A 19,831-nucleotide genomic window follows, 5' to 3' on the forward strand; every position below is an offset into this window, starting at 1 on the left:
CCAACACAACCATGTCTCGCATCCTTACAATATTTCCAAGAGAATCAAGCTTATGGGACAATATATTACCGTTTCTTTTTTAAATGAATAGGTACGTAAATCATTTTACATATATATATATATATATATATATATATTAGTACATTGAAATATATATTATATCTCCATACAAATTATTAATACTTTAGAATCTATCTAAATAAAGGGCACCAGAAATTTAGAGAAAAATCGTTAAGAGGAAAGTTCATATGCAAATGCTTATTTGTATCTTTTTTTTTTTAATTTTATGATTTTCTTGATCAAAAAGTGACACTAAGTTGCTCATTTTTTATTAGTAAAATCTTTCAAAAACATTTGTGCATTTAAAAAGGTATTTTTTTTTTTGGTTTTTTTTTAATTTTTATTTTTTTGAAAAAAAAAAAGCTCTACTGAAAAACAAATATAATACGTGTTGTTTTAATGTTTTTCTGATTTTATATTAATATCTTACAAGTGTTTGATAAAATGCGTTAAAAAAGGATAGTTTTACTTTTTCCAGGTAATTTTTTTGCGTAATAATCTTCCGAAACATTTGATCAGCTGTTTTGGTAGATAACACTAAAAGCTTTGATGGAGGTCGGAGAGAGAGAGAGAGAGAACGCAGTGAGAAGGCTGAAACAGAGGAATAAAGGGAGATAAGGTTGACCGCCCGGCAACCGCAGAGCTCTTAGTTTGTTATACAAGGGAGTAGAAAGGAGGGAAGAGAAACAGTCAAGGTCTAATGGTCTACAAATGCATTTTTTTTTTTCAATTATTTTTTTTGGGAATTAAACTCTTAAATATTTTTGGACTTTTTTTTTTTTTTTATAGTTTAAATATTTTTGAGCGTTGTTACTTTTTTTTTTTTAAATTTTTGGGAGAATTTGCACATTGTTACTACATTACATAACCACTGACATCGCTCCCAAAGTATTCTGTATCCGTTTGTCACTTTAATTTACTCATACATCAATCCATGAAAAATAACTTTTTATCTGAGAGAATGAAAAAAAAAAAAAAAAAACACAAAACAAATTTAATTGTTAAAATACGTCATTAAAATTAATTTGTAAAATTATCGCTTATTAAAATTTTATATTTTTTAAATTAATGTTATTGAAAAAAAATAATCAATAAAGAAAAAACTTTCCCCATTTCTCCTGAAGCAATTTTCCTATTTTCGTTAATCTATTCATTTGTCACTCAAAGTTTATTTCTAAATATTTTTTTTTTTTTAAACTCATGTCTTTTTTTTTTTTTTTTTTACTTATGCTTTTCCGCATTGAATTCAAGGCCGCGCCGCCCCCCCCCCCCCCCCCCCCCCCCCCCCCCCCCCCCCCCCTTTAGTTTGATGCAGAAGAAAATTGGTGTCTGATGCAAAACAAAATTGGAGCTGTGCACAGATTCAACAACTGATACAAGATACGATTGATCCTAAGCGTCTATGCGATATGTTCCCTGGATGGGGAGCTTGGATGTAATTGATTTGCTTCGCGCTTATAGTTTCATGAGCAACAATCATTTGTACAGTCGGCTTTTTGCTCTTTTTTTTCTTTTTTATGTAAATTGACATAAATATTCTTATAGCTCAAAACTGTTGTACATGTATATAAATTGTATATATAACAATGTATATCTTGATCACGGGTTCGATTTTCAATAAGCTCGCAAATGTAGAACAGCGGTTTACCTAGTAAGGCTTGAATATCAGCCAGAGTTTAGCATTAGTTGCTGGGCATGGTATGGTGTGTGTGGAGGTGGGATTGGGTTAGGACATCAACACCTGATCAATACCATTCATGAAACTTTTTTAACCAGACACAAAAAATGTTTGTTTCAAAATTACCTTTTTTTAAAAAAATAAATAAATAAAATTTGGGTTGTTTCGTTATTACGCTGTGTGGGTTGAACTGTTGAAACGGAAGCTCAACATTGGCTAGTTTTTGTTTAGGTTTTTAGGTAATCAAATATATTTTCATATTTGTCTTTCTTGACGTCCAATAGAAAAAGTTTTTTGTTTAGGTTTCGTTATTACGATGTGTGGGTTGTTTAGGTTTTTATGTAATTGTGAAGGATGTAAAAGTTTTTGCTGCATAAATGTGCTTTTTTTCTTTTTTGTTTATACTTTTTGTGGGTGTCTTGAATCATCACGACTTTAATCCAAAGCAAAGATGAACTGAGCTAATATATGACTTCAATTTACTTTTCATATAATTTTAATACTTCCTGTCCCCTTTCTTTTGCTTTGATTTTATATCATTTAGTTTGCATTGTTAAAATAAAATGTCTTCTTTTTGTCTCCTTGTAGTTCATCTGATCTTATAATGTTTAATTCAATTGATTCCTTAAATTTATTATCAGCCGAGGCGATTTCACTGGATAAGTCTACTCTGTGGATGACACATGGTCAAACTTTAGAGGCGTGGATTTGTCCACTTTCCTACTTGCTATGTGGCTACTGCAGTGATGCGATTCTAAGGTATTCTTTTTTATTTTTGCTTTGAGAGTTTATAAATTCTTATATGTTCCATTGAGATTTCAATATAGTTGCATTTGGTTAAATGAATTAATTAGATTGACTTTCTGCTTTCAGATTATGTCAGGATATTGTATTATTAAAAGCTGAAGTTGCTGAGCTCCTATTCCCAAGTATTTTCGTTAATCTGGCTGGAAGGAGGGATATAGATATTGATCTTCAGAGTTTGATCTCTTAACAGGTTGATATTTGGAGCTATTTCGGTCTTCTACTAAATTTTTAAACATAGTACTCTGTAAAGTATTAAATGCATCTCTGAGATTTCCCACATGAGAGGAGGAATTAAAATTTAGAATAGATGAAACTTCTAGGTAATCAGGAATGCAGGCAAATTAGGGTGTAATGAGCTGAGTGAGCTGAATACTAGAATTCTTGCTCTAACAAAAGTTTGGAATATCTTGTTCAAGATTGTCCCAGCTCGAGTTTAGCTTGGCTCAACCTGTTGAAACATTTAATTCCTTAATTTTATTTACACCACTAAATTCTATATGCTTTTGATTTGTTTTATTATAGTTTTTTATTTATATATAAATGAAGTCACATTGTTTTGTATGATTAGTGGGTATTAGATTAAAGTATTCTTTATAAGCTAGTATTGAGCTATACTGCAAGGGTCTGGAAGAGGAAGAAAATTCAAAATATGAATTAAGAGTTCTTATCTTTTTAGCATGCAGCTTTTAGAGAGTTAGAAAGTTGACAATATGGTTGTCATTTGGTGGTTGGTTTTGACTATTATGCAACATTCAGAACTTTAAGAAAGATAGGTTCCTTTTTGTTTAACTCTCTGTCTCATGAGAAATTAAATTCCATGTTAGTTAGGCCTCATGGGTTCTTTTATCTGTCATATGGTACTTATATTTTCCTTTTTCCTTTTTCCTTTAACATAACATAACTTTAATTTAATAATTGATTTCGTCCAATATGTTATGTATCAGATAATAATTGTTTCAGTATGACTTACTCTTAGTTTGGTTAGATGTTTCATTACAATTATGTGAAACTTTGATGCTAAAGTTTGAATTCTTGTGCTCTTTTGGATGTGAAAAGTTGATCTTTTTTGTCTATTTATATGCAGATGGAGAATCATATATTCACAGAGTCTAACATGTTAGTAAAATCAATTCATGTTTTTCTTAATGCCCTTAATGAACTTCGTTTATGTCATATAATGGAAAGATCTTCTTTTCTTCCATCAAAGCGAGAAAGTTCTAAGGTAATTGTGTGCAGATCATTCATATAGTTGTTCTGTATCATGGTTTTTGAGTTTTCATGTTGTCACAGCTTCTAATTGAAAAATATGTATATATATATTTTTCTTCTTGTGCCAAGTCTTCTACTTATGGCTCTAAAATCCATTCTACTTCTGGAAAGGCTAGATACTCAGCATCGACTGGAAATTCAATGTTAACTGCGTTATGGAACAAGGTTATTTTTTCATGCACTTTTGATCACAAAATCACAGTGCTTTGCTCTTTGAAATCTTTAACCTAAAAACTTGGGTTCAGTTAAGTTTAAGGCCTTAATAAGTTCATGGTGTTTATCATGGTTCTTATAGTCTGATACGTGTTGTTTTATTTATTTGTTATTTCTTGGTCATATTTTTTTGGTCTTTGGTTGGAGAGAAATAGCAGCGGGTTTTGATGGAGAAGAAATTCTCTTATGGAATTGAAAGCTAGATTTTTGTGAGCCCAACACAAAGAAAAGTCCCTTGTTCTTATATTTTTATTTTTTTTTTGGTTTTCTTTACACTATTTATTTTCATGCACGTTGTCTACATGTATTATATTCAAAGTGCGTTTCTTTATAAATTTAGAACTTGTGACTGGTAATAGCATTTTGTTGATTCCTTGCTCTATTGCTTACAGTTATTTATGTTTCCAGGTTTATTGGCTTTCCATTGATTATCTTGTTGTTGCGATGTCAGCGGTTGTGAGTTGCGTAGTGTTGACCTAATTTGCTATTTTCATGATCATCTTTTGATAGTTGTGTATGGCATTTCCTTTTGACTTGGATTTTTATGCTTTATAGGTTTGTGGCTTGTACTTCATTGCTGTTATGTATGTAGAGCATTGGTGTGATGAGAATTTCAAGAGCCTCACACTAGGGAGTCCAGATTTCTCTCACATTGAAATGGTTAGTTGTTATTTTCTTTGGGCATCTCTTGATTATAGAATTTTGATGCCAGCAGACAGATAACATTTTTGACTATTTTTATTTTAAATTTCCAGTTACCTCATCACATTGAAATACTTGTGTCGGCAGTTACTCATATAAATGAACCTGACAGCTTGTATGGAATTATCCAGTTGCATAAGGTAAGTAAATATTTAAATTTGTTTCACCTTTTGTTAGTAGATAAACTCATCCCTAGACCCCACTCCCTTGAATTGGTTATGTTAATTAAATATCTTGAAGCATAAGCAGGTTATGGATCAGTTGATTATATATTGTTCTCCATCTAGTTAGATTTTCGTAGAAACAACCCTGTATTGGCAATCCACATTGCCACTAGAAGTTCAATATGTTTTAACCATTGTCGAGCAAGAAAATAAAAAAGTGCAAACCTGAACTAGGGATATTCCTCCAACACGTCAAACCCTCAAGCCACGTCATTAGCTATTTTTCACAAAATATGGTCATTATGCTTGTTCCATATATTTAGTATAGCTTTTGGGATCCTGTATTATTATTAGTTTTTTCTTTTGTGTTTATGGTATTGAAGTTGACTTCCCAAGCAATCACCTTTGAGCATGAGGGAAACCGGGAAAAGGCTCTTGCGTATTATGACTTGCAAGTACATTCAGCTGCCTTGGTACAGATGGACTATGATTCCAAAAGTTCACCCATGAAACAGGATCCTCCATGTTTATCCAGTACCACAGTGGAAGAACGGAAGAACAAATGAGGCAGAGAAGCCCTTATAAAGGTCTGATTAGATCCTTGCAACGAATAGGTTGTATGCACATCCTAGATTTGTATTGCCAAATACTGACCTCACGGAAGGGTCAGTTTCAGCATGATCTGGAGTTTTCTGAGTTGCAGGTTTGTTATATTAATTTTTCTGTCTCATAATAGATGCATGATTATCAACATTTCCATTTTCCTTCTGGGTTTGACAAGTTTCTGATTTTTTTATGTTCTTCATACTATTTTTTTTTTATTGTTTTGGTCTATTTGCAGTATGAGGCTGCTTGGCATGCGGGAAAGTGGGATTTTTCCTGACTTTATGTTGGAGATAACTCTCCAAGTTTGCATGTTAATTATGATCGGTTCAATGAAAATTTGCACAGGTAATATAGTTCATTGTTTAGACTTGTTTTCTTATTTCAGTTTGTAAATTTTGCATCTCTTTTTTTCTTACTCTTAATGAATGTAGATTATGGGGCTTCGTGAAGTAGCTTCGCCTGGATATAAATGTGTTTATGCAAGAGATATTTCTTTCATTTTTGTTTCTAAATGCTTTTTATTCTATTTTCATTATATAGTCCTTCTCATATGCGGGTACCTGCAAGTTTTTATGGTGCAGCTGCACATTCCACCAGATCTTTTTGGGATGTGTAATTCAGAGTTATACATCCCACTAGATGTGGTGGGACTTGTATCCGCACCATAAAAACTTGCAGCTACCTGCATCTGAGGTTTATTCTGTTTCATCATACTTTATTTGTGAAAGATGTCTGCTGTTTGTGGGTGTAAAATTCCAGGCCTTTTCCCAAGTCTGATAAGAAATTTTTCAATAAATAATTTTTTATGCTGGGTTAAATGTAAAATGTTGGTAATATAATATAAACAGAAGCTTTCTAGTAAGGATTATTAAACTGGCAGAACTTTATAAGTATCTCTATGCATCCCTTGATAAGTGAAGAACAACTTAAGTTTTATTTTTTTATCTTTCCAAATGTATCTAACATGACATTTGTTTCTACTTGTTGGAAATGCAGTTGTTTGAGGGCACTGAAAGAAGGAGATTTTGATGATTTTCATAGAACATTAAAAGATACAAAACAGGTATTTTTGTACTGCTTGTCTCTTTTTTAGGATGTTGTACTATGTGTAACTGTGCTTATATCTTAATATATATTTTAGGAACTTGTATGGTCTGTTTCTCGTGCAAGTGAGGAGAGTACTGAACACATCTACTCAGCCATAATTAAACTCCAGGTACTTGATTGCCATGCCTATGGCTTAAATTTTTAAGAATGCATTGCTTATGACTCATGAGGCAAGAGGATTTCAAGAATCTGGTCCAAATCCTAATTTATTTTCCTCAAAGATATTATATTGTAGATTTTCAAATTTGTTGAAGTGTGCATTGTGTTAGCTTGATGTACATAGTTGGTTCCACATCCTAACGAACTTAAACTTTTCATACTCAGATTATCCATATGTTTTCTGTTTGATCTTGGTATCTCCCATCTTTGGCAGTTTATTCTTCTGTCCATGTAAGGTTCACTTTGTTTCTGGTCATTGGACAGGACTACATCTGAGGGGAGTGCTTAAGTGTGTATTGTGTTAGCTTTTTAAACTATGTGAAAGGAGAGTGCTAACAGTTTAAGGGATTTGGAATTAATTATGGCAACTTAACAAAAAATATGTTTCATGCTTTTGTTTAGATGGTTGGTAGATTTTAACCAATCTTAGTAGTCTTAGGACATCAAGATGCATGTTTGTCATGTAAATTAGATGTGTAAATGTATACGGACAACAAAATTATTTTGGAAACTAGAAAATTTCATCCCAATAAAATTGTCTGCTTTCTTACCGCTTGGCGAAAAGATATATGTTTCAGTTTTTCCTTTTAATTTTCTGCTGTATCACATGCAGATCCTTTATCATCTTGGCATAGCTTGGGATTTACGATGGATAAAATCTCTTTGTGATGGGAAAAAATTCCACCAGAATAAGCCAAAAGTGATTTCTGAACCAGCAATCCCTACCGTAGACCAGGTGTTTTAAGTAAATCAAACTCTTTTTATGATAAATGATTAGTCATTTATGTTTTAGTTATGTAGGTCTCTTATGGCTACTTTTTTTTATATTTTATTTTTATTATTATTATTATTTTTTTCCAAAAACATATTTGACAAGCTCTTATATAGATATAGATATGTGTAATAAATCTCAGGTGTGGATACACATCCCACCACATTTTTTTTTTTTTTTTGTGTGTGTGTGTGTGTTTTTCTATATGTTATAAGCTATATGGTATGGCATGGTCATTTAGTCAAAATATTCTCTTCATATGAGTATAAAGCCTAATAAAATAGATACTTATATGATCTCTAACATGTTTTTGAGTGCCGCTTAATACAGACTGGAGTTCTATTTTGAATCGAGCACAGCTACATATTAGAACCATTCATAGCATTCAGGCGAGTTCTGCTTCAGATCTTAAGTTGCAAGGACTCTACAATGCGACATCTTTTGCAATCTGCATCTACTCTCCGTAAGGTATTATTGACTTTTCATTACTAGGGAAACGCTGCTTAAGACCAACTCCTGATAAATATGCTTGTCTTTGTTTCACAGGGCTGTAGATATTCTCAAGCAGCTGCTGTTTTGCATGAGCTCAAGTTCCTTTGTGTTGAATCAGGAGAACAATCTTCAGACCTGTATTGCCTTGGAAGGGTATAAATTTCTATATTCTTTATATATTTATTGGAAGAGTTTTTTCATTTTTTGTCTGAATATGGTTGTTATGGTTTTGTGCTCTTATTTGTTTTTCTTAACCCTGCACGTTTCTTTTTTCTTTAAAAAGAGACCCTGCATGTTTAGTTGCATATGAATTCCCTAGCTTTAGTGATGTGTTGGAACTTATCTGGACTTTTTTGATACTTATCTTCCCATACTTACAGACAAACAATATTCAATAACTTTCCATAATTGGGTATCATATACATTTGTTCCATGTGATTCTTAAATAGTTTCAGTTGGAAATTTGAGATGTGTCCATTCTTAGGACTTACACAATTTTGAATGTTCGTGGTTTCTAAGACTCTAATGTTATTTTTCATTGTGTACGAGCTATGCAATTATCCTTGTCGCTTTCGGTTTTTTCATTGTGCCCCCGCCTTGTCCAGGTGTAGACTTTTGATATTAAAGCTTCAATCTTTGACTCCAATGTCATTTTTCATTGCATATGAGTGATGCAATTATCCTTTTTGCTTCTCGTTTTTTCATTGTTTGCTCCCCCTGCTTGAAGCTTCACCATTTTCTAGTGGAAATAAATCTTACTATTATATTTGAGGATGCCAAAACCTTCTCCCTTTAAAGTCCTCTTTTCTTATTATGTGGATGTCATCGTTTCTTATGGTGTTTTACTTGTTGAACTGAAAATGGGGGCCTTTCTGGCGTGTTTGAGGACTATTCCTGTGGAACCTGCTTTATTTTTATTTATTTATTTATTTATTTTCTGGTTCACATACTTTTATTGCATAATCATATATGCGTATATATATATATATATATATATATATATGTATGTATATTGTTGAGCAAGGAGAAACACAGGACACACAATGACTAAGAGCCTAGGAAACATATATAATACTGAAATGTTGGATTAGGAAAAAATGGTTTAAAAATATAACTATTTTACTCCTACTATAGTAACTATTTGCAAGATTTCAGCTTGAAGAAGCAAAGCTTTCACGTGCCCAAGGACAACATGAAATGGCTATCAGCCTCGCAAAATATATCTCTCAAGAATACCTGTCAAATGAAGAGTCTCCAGGTGTACATCGCTTGGTTGGGAAATGGCTGGGTGAAACTAGATCTAGCAAGTTTGTATCACCTTAAACTAGTCAACAACTTTGTTTTAGGTTTCACAGATGAAATGCTAATTTGTTGATTTTTCTCTTTTTTAATGTCCATCATGATAATTCAGCTCAAGAACTATTTTAGAGAAGTACTAGAAACCTGCTGTTTCACTTGGTGAGGCTCAGAAAACAATGGACAAGAAGTCCATAGAAAGACAAAGCCAAACTCATTTTCAACTTGCACACTATGCGGATGCTCTTTTTAGTAGTTACGAGGAGAAACAAGGAGAGACTTACATCAAATGAGTGGCAAGCAGCAACACGTTTAAGGAAACACAAGGTACCTCAATGTTATTCAGTATTGGTAGTTTGAGTTACATTACGTCAGTAGTTTGCAGCATCATCATTATTGTTGATTCTGCAGACAGGGGAGTTGGAAGCACTAACTAAACGGCTAAGAAGCTCAGCAAAGGTAAATTTTGACCATTTACTATCTTATAGTTCATTTCATGCTGTAGATTCCAATTCTGTAATGGTATAATTCCCTCAAAATGCTTCGCCATTTTGAAAACTGTTCTTGTATATTCTTTTAGGGGGATAAGACTGATTATTCAGTAAAAATACAAATACAAGAGTTGCAAAAGCAACTTGCACTGGACAAGGAAGAGGCTGAAAAGCCGCAGGTTATCAATTCTTTTGTTTTGTTGAATCACTATATCAAGTTTCACATGTTAGCAGATAGTAGTTGATGCTGAAGCAAAACAGCTTTGATTCATTGGATTATTAATTTTTATATTCAACTCATTTAGTACGCCTGTTCAATAGACAATAGTCATCCTTTGATGCTTCTTTTTGGTCATTGATCGTTTTGATTCTACGCTTCTCACATAAGTTTCACTGTGTATAATTGTTTGAATGAAAAGGAACTAGAATCTAAGTTAAACTCTTTCTCAGGATGACAGGGACAATTTGCTCAGCTTAGCTCTGGAGGGATATAAACGTTGTTTGGTTGTTGGGGACAAATATGATGTCAGAGTGGTATGTACTTACCATCAAAGTCTTTCAACCAAACTGAAGTAAATATCATTCTGGTCGGGTTGTAACAGTTTAGACAGCCTGAAATGATATTACATGGGGATACGTGTTTTAAATTTTTTATGAGTTGAGGAAAAAGTGAGACGTTCCCCTTCAGAAGTATATATATTCTTTTGAAGTTTTATATCTTCTGTACCTGTGTATTATCTATTATGTATAAACATAATATTATCATCAAGTAAATCTGGAATCCATTTAGAGACTAATCAATGTGCTTTCAGGTATTTCGACAGATTTCCCTGTGGTTCTCCCTCTCCTGTGGACAAAATATCATAAATAGCATGCTAACAACTATTGATGAGGTACACCGCAATGACGATTTATGTGAATTGAATTTCTTTTTGTTAAACTGGTGCGGAAGTATTGTTTATTGGGTTCTTGATTCCTGTCGATAATAATTATGCCAGGTTCAGTCTTACAAATTCATTGCTTTAGTCTACCAAATTGCCTCTAGAATGGGAAGCTCAAAGGACAGCCCAGGGCCTCATAATTTTCAGGTTCTTTATGAACTCATTTTTATCAGCTTATCAATTTGTTGAAATTTGTATCTAACAAGAATTATGGGACTCTGCAGTTTGCTTTGGTTTCTCTTGTGAAGAAAATGGCCATTGACCATGCATACCAAACAATCTTTCAGGTATTTGTCTTGTAATTGGTGGGTTCCAGTGGTTAGGACTTAGGAATTACATGGCATGCATGAAAGTGAAGTGGAGAGCAGAAATCTTACATCCCTTTATCAGTGGTTCTCTGCTCATTTTTCTTTTTCTGAATACAGTTTCAATATTTTTTGTTTCTTTTGATTCTTACTAGCTTCTAGCACTGACAAATGGTGATCGTATTAGGATAAGCAACGGAGTAGAAACTCTTTTGTGGTGGATATGGATAAAAAGCTTGCAGCAGAAAATCTTTTAGGAGAGTTATCAGCATATCATGGAGCTATAATTGGACAAGTAACTTCTCTTATTTTTTTTGTTTTGTTAATATCTACAATTCTACATTGGATACTACTTGCTTACTAACACATATATATATATATATATATATATATGCATTCGTGCATGTAGATGCGGCAAATGGTGGAGATATATATTAGACTTGCTGAACTAGAAACACGAAGAGAGGTTAGTCAAATAGATTTATGTTGTGAGTTTTTCTGCAGTTCTGTTTTCATTATTGATTATGGTTATTAAGATCATGAATCTATAATTAATTATCTGCAATCAAGAAAACTATGTACAATTTATTGACTCATTTTTTATTCTTGCCACAGGATCGTAATAAAAGGGTTATGCTATCAAGAGATCTACGTAATCTTCAACAGTTGGAACTTGTAAGTGCAGCCTATTATCTGTGACCTGGTATTCTGGAATCTTGTATAGATGTGTCACGTGACTAAGCAATTTTTATCTTAGTTTGTTGCCCTAATCAAAAACCCATGTTAAAGTAATTACTTTATTTCAAAGTTATTCTAGTTCTCCTGATAATATGTGTGCAGATCAATACTTAAATACTCTTTTTTAACCTCTTAAATTTTACCAACAGTTGTTCTAGAACTTTTCCTAAATTGTTAGTACGTAAGCGAAGTTTTTCTTTGGGATTTGGCCTGCCTTACAAGTTAATATAAATATACCAATTTTGAAACAGCACTAGTTTTTGTTATTGATGGTAACTTAACCCATAGCTTAATTGTCTAGCTGATTTTCTGATTGAATCCTACAAACCTATTTCTGTCGATTTATTGTGTTACGTGTAAGCTTATCAGATAAGCCTGCACATGTGTAACTTAGATGTAATAGTTGGGCTGGGTTAGCAGGATTCAAACACAATATTTGGTTAGACAGGTAGAGTTTTCATACCATATTGAGTTTTCATCAATTCAAAACCTTCAGCTGTTAGAAAGTATATCAAGCTAATGCCATAGAAAATTAAAAGAAAATCATAATAATAATGTATTTTAAGTGTATTTTCTTTATGTTCACTTTGAGTGTGATTTTCTTTTACCAGTAAAACATAAAACCATAGTATGAAAGGCCATGGTGATGCTATTTTTTCTCGTGTGCATATATTTTTTTGATCTTGAATTTCTTCTTGGTGACATTGGCACCCCCTCTGTTTTACTACTTTTGCATAAATGCCTTGTTTTTGTTGTAATGTCACCATTTGTTTATTCATTTTTTTAATTGTTACCTGTAAATTATCACATTCTCATGTAAATACAATCAATTGAATTGTAATTGACATTAGCACATTTTTCATACACTCAATTTGGATGTGAGAATTTTAAAAATTTGTGTAGAAAAGTGGTAATGGGTTCTTACTGTAATCTTCTCTATCTTATTATTCTCTCTTGGGTTTTTCGATTGGCTCATTGTTCTTGTTGTTCAAAAAATACTTACAACTAATGGCTTTGCATTGATTTGGAAAGCACCACGTGCCTGTAGTGACAGCCACTTTTGCAATAGATCGTAGTTGTCAATATCATGAAGGCTCTTTTCCATACTTCAAAGGATTAGCAAATTCAGTTTTGTATGTCTTAATCTTCTTCCTCAATATTTTTAAAAAAAAAAAAAAAAAAAAGTTCTTCTTCATCAAGAGATTTGTTGCAATCTTCTAATTTATGTTGGTGAAATATACAGGGTAACGAATGGTATAAATGCTCCAAAAGTGGTCTAGTGTCTAGGTTCTGACGGACGGAAGTATAAACAACTGGCAAAATCTGGAAATGATGACCCAAGACTTTCATAAAAACTTTCAAGGCATCTTACTGCTTTGTTTCCTCTTAAGGTGCATCCGACTTTTTTTTTCCCTCTCTTTTCTTTTTTTCTTCTGTAATCACTTTCTCTTCCACTTGCCTTGTTTTTTATATTATATATATATTAATCCATTTTAACTTTTTTCGAACATGTTTTAGTGTGTATATATATATATATACTTTTTTGTTTTTTTTTTTTTTTCCCCTAATCTCTTTTTCTCTCACAAGCCTTGTGAATTTTTAATGGTCTGTTCACTTATACAAAACCAAACTGAATTTATTTTTATCTTTGGCAGGAAAAAGACAAGCATAAAGCAAACGAGGAAGTTTGCGAGGATTTCAGGTTTATCTTATTTTGTTGAGAAACCAATTCTTCACAAGTTTAAAACTTTTCTAACCTCAAAAAATATCTGACACCTCATGCAGGCCTTTCATGCATTATTTTTTCTTGGAGAGATTCTTCCAGCCTGCTAACTGGTTCGAAAAGAGACTTGCATACACTCAAAGTGTGGCTGCTAGTTCAATGGTCAGTGTGTATAATGCTTCTCTAACATGCTCTGCTTGTTATCCATTTGAAAAATGTGGGATTTCTTTACTGTTAAGTCACGAGCAATAAGAAAAGCTTAAGTTTTCGAGAAGCATTGGAACAATGTATTTTGAGCTAATACAATAGATAGTTACATTAAGACTATGGAATTTACATGTATGTTTCTATTACAGAGGTTTTTTTTTTTTTTTTTTTTTTTGGTTGGTCTTCCCCGTAATTTAATATATTCATGTATGGCAAATAGGTAGATGCAGATGAAACTTATGCTGTGGAATTGATACATATATGTTTCTCTTACAGGGCTTCTTCCTTTTCCTTTTCCTTTTTTTTTTTTTTTGGGTAATTTAATATATTCATGCATGGCAAAAAGGTAGATGCAGATGAAAGCATATGGCCTCTAGCCCATCATGCCCTTCTAATGTTGAAGTGGCTTGCTAATTTTCTTTTTATTTTTCGAACTTTATTAGATTTCCTTAATGGAAACCATAACAGAAGTGCTCATCATGAAATGCAAAGAAAAACACATGTTTATGCCTTGATGACAGGTTCACTGCCCAGTAATTAATGGTTTTTGTTCTAAAGGGAAAAATGCTTCTACATTCCGTAATTAGTTTAGCTAAATTTCAAGGAAAAATCTATGTATTTGTTTCTTTATGCTGAAAAGTTTGTTCCATATACAGGTTGGTTATATTGTTGGTCTTGGAGATCGACATTCTATGAATATCTTAATCGATCAAGCTACTGCAGAAGTTGTTACATAGATCTTGGTGTTGCCTTTGAGCAAGGCTTGATGCTCAAGACACCAGAACGGGTTTGTCTTTTGAAGCTATGACTTTCCTTTTTGACTACATTTTTTTGTGTTAGGATAGTATACTTTATCGGCCTTGTGAATTACACTTGTAATAAGATTCACTCTTCCTACTTATTGTTCAACATTTGCAGGTTCCGGTCAGGCTTACAAGAGACATCATTGATGGCATGGGAGTTACAGGTGTTGAAGGGGTTTTCAGAAGGAGTTGTGAAGAAACTCTTTCTGTTATGAGGACAAATAAAGAAGCTCTAATGACCATTGTTGAAGTAAGTTACCAGGCCGAATTGCCTTGAATGATTAATGAAACCTTAATGTGGCTCTTTCTTCTTTTTTTTTTCTTTTTTTTCTTTTTCCCTACCCTGATATCAAATGCAAATTCTCTGTAGGTTTTTATCCATGATCCGCTCTATAAGTGGGCTTGATCTCCTCTAAAGGCTTTGCAGCGTCAGAAGGTATTGTATTGTCACCAAAATCTTTAGCATATGCAAATGAAATTCAATTTCGGAATGCAGTTGGCCGTCGCATGAAGCCGTAGTGTTAAAAAACTTGATAGATGGATTTAAATTGTCTATATCATATAAGCAAATTAAAGTTAAACACAAACACAAGCTGAGAAGGTTTTGTAACCATCTATTTTATTGTTATTGAAATTGATCAACAACAATACAATATAAAAGTGGCTCCAATGACTTAGGCACCAGCGGATATGCTAGGCATCGAGTGTTTAGTGCAGACATTTCATCATATTCTAGAACATTAAATCTTTGCTTATGCTGCCTTTTAACATTTGTGACAAGGAGATGGATGATGATCTGGAGACAAGCTTGGAAGGCTCACAAGATGATTACGAAGGAAACAAGGATGTGGCACGTGCATTGTTGCGAGTCAAACAAAAATTAGATGGATATGAAGGAGGTGAAATTCAAAGCGTACATGGGCAGGTGATTATTTTTTGGATACTATCTCATGATATTCTGCTCACTTTCTAACTTAATAGAACTCAATGTCTTGTTAGTAAATGCATGTTTCCTTTTCATTGTTGTGGATGAACTTGTTCGGTTGGTGTTGAATATATGGTCGAGGTTGATTTGTTTTTGGAAATTGGAAACAAGATGAAAATAAACACAATTTCTTTTATACAAAACCGAACAAAGCTATAGCTTCTATTTTGTTCCTTTTAATTGGTGTCTTATGCAAAACAAAATTGGAGTTGTAAACAGGTTCAACAACTGATACAAGATGCGATTGATCCTGAGCGTCTATGCCATATGTTTCCTGGATGGGGAGCTTGGATGTAATTGATTTGCTTCGAGCTTATAGTTTCATGAGCAACAATCATTTGTACGGTCGGCTTTTTGCTCTTTTTTTATTTATTTTTTATTTAAATTTACATAATAATCTTATAGCTCAAAACTGTTGTGCATGTATATAAATTGTATATATAACAATGTATATCTTGATCATGGGTTTGATTCTCAATAAGCTCGCAAAAGTAGTACAGTGGTTTACCTAGTAAAGCTTGAATATCAGCCAGAATTTAGCATTAGTTGCTGGGCATGGTATGGTGTGTGGAGGTGGGATTGGATTATGACATCAACACCTGACCAATACCATCCATGAAACTTTTTTAACCAGACACAAAAAAATTTGTATCAAAATTACCTTTTTTAAAAAAATAAAATAAAATTTGGGTTGTTTCGTTATTACGCTGTGTGGGTTGAACTATTGAAATGGAAGCTCAACATTAGCTAGCTTTTGTGTAGGTTTTTAGGTAATCAAATATATTTTCATATTTGTCTTTCTTGACGTCCAATAGAAAAAGGTATTATAATATAATTCATACTTTTCATCTTCGGAAGGCCAATCGAAGCTCCATGTTCTTAAATTGTCGGGGTAATCCAAATTAAAACCCCTTCGCGGTGCCCCTTATACTCCTATTTCTTTTTCTGTCTTATTCCAATCATAATTTTGTTTTAATAAAGTTTGCAAAACTAAGCATGCATTCTATTGGCATTCTATCATTCTATTGGCATTCTATTGTCTTTTCAAAAGAATAAAAGATAAAACCACGTATACTGTGTACCAGTAAACCAAAATAAAACAAAACAGTTTTTATTCAAGATCACATGAGTTTTGATGTTTAATTTCATCAAATTCATTTAACAAAATGCGCGGTTGGATTTAGTAGAAGAAAAAATAATAGTGCAAGATACAATGTTGAAGATTTTGTACTCTAGGAGCCAAAATGCAGAAGTAGTAAAAGAGAGTAAAATGTTGTTATACCCATATTTGTTTGTATATGAACAATAAAACAAGTTTTTAAAATAAATTCTTCTCCCAAAAATGAAAAAAAAAATCTAGCACCTTTAACCTTTAAACAATAAATGAATTTTAAAAGAAATTTGTTTTTTCTTCTCTGTATTTTAGGGTGGCTTCTCAAAAAAAGTTTTTTCATTGATAAATATTGGTAGCTTACAGATATCAAGTTTCCTTTTATCTTTTGGAAGGGAAAGGATTTTAAAAGGTTATTCTATTTCCTTTTACTTTATTTTTACTAGAGGAGTTTCAAAAGTTGATTAATTTTTCTACTAAACATTTGAGCACCTTAGTAGGATTTAAACAACCCAACAACTTTTGTTTTTGCAAAACGATTTAGCAAGTATGGGTTTTTGGATGTGAATGTTAAATTTGTAATCCTTGTTTGATAAAAAAAAAAAAAAAAAAGAAGCTATTCAAACCAAACTTCTGGACCAAGAAAAATCTATTTCTTTATCGTTATTACAGAGGATCAAAAATTACAAAATTTTACCAGATATTTCCATTTTGAGTTTACAAACGGGTGTAATCGATTATTCCTTCTTTTTTTTTTTTTTTTAAGTCAAAGACTATTCCCGTTTGAGTAAATGATATTTAATCTTTAACTGATTTGAATTACTTAGTAGCAAAATCATTTAAAAACAGTCCATAATAAAAAGAAAAAATAACACAGCAGCCGATAATAAAAAAGAATAATAATAGCAATACAATGAAACACAAATTGTTTATTATTATTGTTATTATTATTATTATTTGATATATTTTTAGGAAAGGACCTGGATACTGCAATTCAATTGACTATTTTTACAGATTATCTTTTTTCATATTAAGGTTTTAGTTTTTGAAAATTAGAACAAAATTAATTCCTCAATTACCAATTTTCATGTGATGTCCTGTTCACTTGAGGATTATCATTTCATGTTCTCAACAGGAGATGCATTGCATCTATGATTGTGTTTGGTTCAATTCTTGCAATCATTGGCCAAGTAGTTGTGTTTTTCTTGATAATCAAGACCATCTAATATTGATAAGACTCAAGAGTTGTTAGTGTATTTTTTTTTTTTTTTTTTTTTAACACAAACACAATAAAGTTTTTAGTAGTCTTGGAGCTCAGCTCTGTCAGGACCTTTGACAATCTCTTCAAAAGATGACTTCAAAGTGAACCTCTGATATAGCCAAGCACCATTGACGAAGGACAAGAGTGGAACACCTGAAGAAACAGATCAAGATCAAGAACACTGGTTGATCCCAAAAAGTGAAGAAGCTGTTACAGAGTTTGGCCTTTTGAGCCTGCCTCAATCAAGCTTATTAGCATAACATGTAAGGGTAAAAGGAGAGGCCATGAAATTCGAGCCCTTTGCAGCTTCATTTTCCAAAATCCGGTTGGTGAAAAAGCAGAGGCCTTTGTTGAAGAGGGTATTTTGTGTTGATTGTGGTGAGTGATCCATTGTGATGATCGTAAATCTAGCTAGAATTTTGATGTTTGTTCTACAAAGTAATATTGTTTGTCCATTATCAACTGGTTATATATATAGGGGGTAGAAGAATGAAGAATTCAAGGAAAGTTGAGAGGCATTTTGTTCTGTTGTTTTGTCTTGGGAGTTGGAACACGTTCAATGTTTGCTTATATTAGAATGAAAATTTCGTAGCATATATATGTATGACTAAATATTATTTAATTTTATTCTCATCTACTTCATCAGCAAGATAACCACTTGCTTGCAGCTTTTTTCACTGCCTCCAATTTGTGTATATATATATATATATATAGATATATATTCTAATAATATTATATGCATCATTTAATTTATCATGTTATTTATCAACTATACACATATTATTATTTATTTGATTGATTAATAAATTAATATGCTTAAATATGAATCTGTCAGTAGAGATAAATATAACTAAATATCAATTACCAGTTCTAGGATCAGTAAAAGTGCATATCAATGGCCAGTTCTAGGGTTGCTAATGCTTTAAATTATAGAAAATTGAACAAAAAATATTTAGGTAAAGACCTTCAACGAATATTAAAGTGACCAATTTGTTGATTGTTGAAGGTTTTTAAAATTTTTAAAAAATAAGATAAAAGAAAACAAAATTAATAATGTAATACGTTTAGCAATGAACATTTGTTAGTACTGAAATAACCATATTAAGTACCAAAAAGGCGTTGGTTGTGTTAATTGTAGACTGCAACTCCAACGATTTAACCTGATTATAGATATTAGATAAATCATTGAGAAAAAAAAATTATTGAAATAAAAAAAGAAAATTGCAAACTAATTTAATCGTACATAAAGAGAAATTGAGAGGGGGTACAACTTGTATTTTATTTGAATATTATTTTAAAATAAACAAAAAATAGTTTAAAAAAAAAAACTAGGCAGGACGAGTGTAGTCATCCATGAAGATGATATATATTTTAAAAAAATAAGTAATTGTTTTACTACAGAGAAAATCATATTTATGTCATAAATTGATAATCTAATATCAAATATCATTTTGGGAGAATCATTTTTGTGCCAGAATATATAAATATGTTACATAACGACATATCCACTGTGGCACAAAATTGACCTTCTTAAAATTCTTGTTTGTATTAGATTCTTATTTTATGAAATAAACTTGTTCTTCTCCATGACAAAACTGAATAAATAAATATATCTTATTATATTTAATATTTTTTATTAAGACTGTTATACATGGGTAATTAGCACAAAGGCATCACTAAAATTTACAAGTTGTTATATTCTAGTGCCTTAATTTTTTCTTTTTTGACGAACTCATAAATGTTTACAATTTTCTTTGAAATCTCTAAAAAAAAAATAAAAAATAAAAAATAAGAGGGGCATGAGCTTTTTATGTACATAGATAGATATACACTGTATAAATATAGATAAGTTAATTTTTTTAATAAATACTATTATATACAAATTTGATAAAATTAAAAGGGTGCACAAATATTCTTGATCTTTACGAGTTATTATATTTT

At 32.0% G+C, this 19,831-nt stretch overlaps 1 pseudogene; it reads left to right on the forward strand.

The window, feature by feature from the left end:
• The first annotated feature begins 1,355 nt into the window (after window positions 1-1,355).
• Window positions 1,356-15,815, forward strand: LOC107418404 (serine/threonine-protein kinase ATM-like; annotated as a pseudogene).
• Window positions 15,816-19,831: the final 4,016 nt, after the last annotated feature.

This window comes from Ziziphus jujuba, chromosome 2, assembly GCF_031755915.1.
Source record: "Ziziphus jujuba cultivar Dongzao chromosome 2, ASM3175591v1".
NCBI classification, from domain to species: domain Eukaryota; kingdom Viridiplantae; phylum Streptophyta; class Magnoliopsida; order Rosales; family Rhamnaceae; genus Ziziphus; species Ziziphus jujuba.